Source organism: Nicotiana tabacum, chromosome 15 (assembly GCF_000715075.1).
Source record: "Nicotiana tabacum cultivar K326 chromosome 15, ASM71507v2, whole genome shotgun sequence".
In the NCBI taxonomy this organism is placed as follows: domain Eukaryota; kingdom Viridiplantae; phylum Streptophyta; class Magnoliopsida; order Solanales; family Solanaceae; genus Nicotiana; species Nicotiana tabacum.
In genome coordinates this window covers 10,822,837-10,824,232 of record NC_134094.1, presented here as the reverse complement: position 1 = coordinate 10,824,232, position 1,396 = coordinate 10,822,837, and the positions used below count along the sequence as shown (strand labels likewise).

Below are 1,396 nucleotides of genomic sequence, written 5' to 3'. Positions count from 1 at the left end.
TCAAATTGTTGATCTCTATTTAAGATAGGACCTCCCTTCCTAACATTGGGCTGAATAGCAGGTATCTGAGCTCCCTAACTTATACTACATAGAAATTACACAAGGCAGCAATTACAGTTTTTTCGTTTAATTTTTGGGACATAAATGTCCTGAAATTAAGAATTTTAGTTCAAATTTTCAAAATAAAAATAAGTACTGGTTAATCCTTAAATAGTAGCCCTAAGAATGACTATTTGTGCACCTGCCCCTTGTACCACTATAGGAGCACAAAGATCCGCAAATATTTTTAGCTTTGAATAAACTAATACTAGAACTTATGATTCTGGAGCTTATTATGAATTTGTCGCCTTGGTTTTTCCAAAACTTTGACCCTTCAAATAAAAAATGACCAGAAATTTATTTTCTTTCGGAAATAAGTTCAGTTGGATTTAAAGATTGCCCATATAATCTATTTATTTGGCAAAATAAGACTTTGCTACCTAGGCTTTTGGTAATATTAGTCTTTGTTTCGTGGGTGTAATTTTTTTGAAAGGATTTATATAAGGAAATTTTATTAAAATCCTAAATATTAGACTTCTTACACAACTCAAATAAGAAAATATTTAATAACTATAATTTTAATTAATCTAAAAGTCCTAATATTGAAAAACTTATATTGTACTAAGGGTTGTAAACTCAAGGAAGTGGGTCAATTGGACACTTTATAATTTGAATAGAAGAAATAATCCTGCAAAGATTTTTTGTATTTTATTTATAAATCACTTGTAACTCTTATGCGAGTTATAATACGAGTTCACGTGTGACCCGCCAACATTTGTTTCTCATAATTTCACTGTGGACTAGAGGGATGTTGTTTCAAATAAACATTACTGGTCAATAAAGGTATATGGCTTTCATAGCTCAGTTGGTTAGAGCACCCGTTTAGTAAGCGGGAGGTCTTGAGTTCGACTCTCAATGAAAGCAATTAATATTTTTTCCTTTTTAATGAAGTTGCTAATACTGAATTTGTAAACTATGAAGGGGGGAAAAATACAATATATGATCTTTTTGAAAAGCCACGATGTCATTGTTCTTTCCTTTATTTTCATTTTGGAAGACTTATCCCATTGTGGCTGATATTAATTGCAAAAAAAATGATCTTTTTGAAAGATAATAGGAGAAGTTTTTTTTATATTAAAAATGTTCTATTTTATAAAAGCCTTCCATTCTTTCTTAGAGGAAATGAGATATCATGGTCATTTACAATGTTGAAATAAAAAAAGTGCCTTTTTAAGATTTCTTATGTGTAAAACTAAAAAAATGATCTATGTTTCAATTTGATCATACAATTTCCCTCTTCGGTTTCAATTTGATCATACCATGTTAAAAGATAAACAATTAGTCGTACTTATTAAGT

The 1,396-nt window shown here is 29.6% G+C and overlaps 1 non-coding gene across 1 annotated transcript; it reads left to right on the top strand.

The window, feature by feature from the left end:
* Nucleotides 1–889: 889 nt before the first annotated feature.
* Nucleotides 890–963, top strand: TRNAT-AGU (transfer RNA threonine (anticodon AGU)). The gene has a single exon. It is a non-coding gene; the product is annotated as a tRNA-Thr (tRNA).
* Nucleotides 964–1,396: the final 433 nt, after the last annotated feature.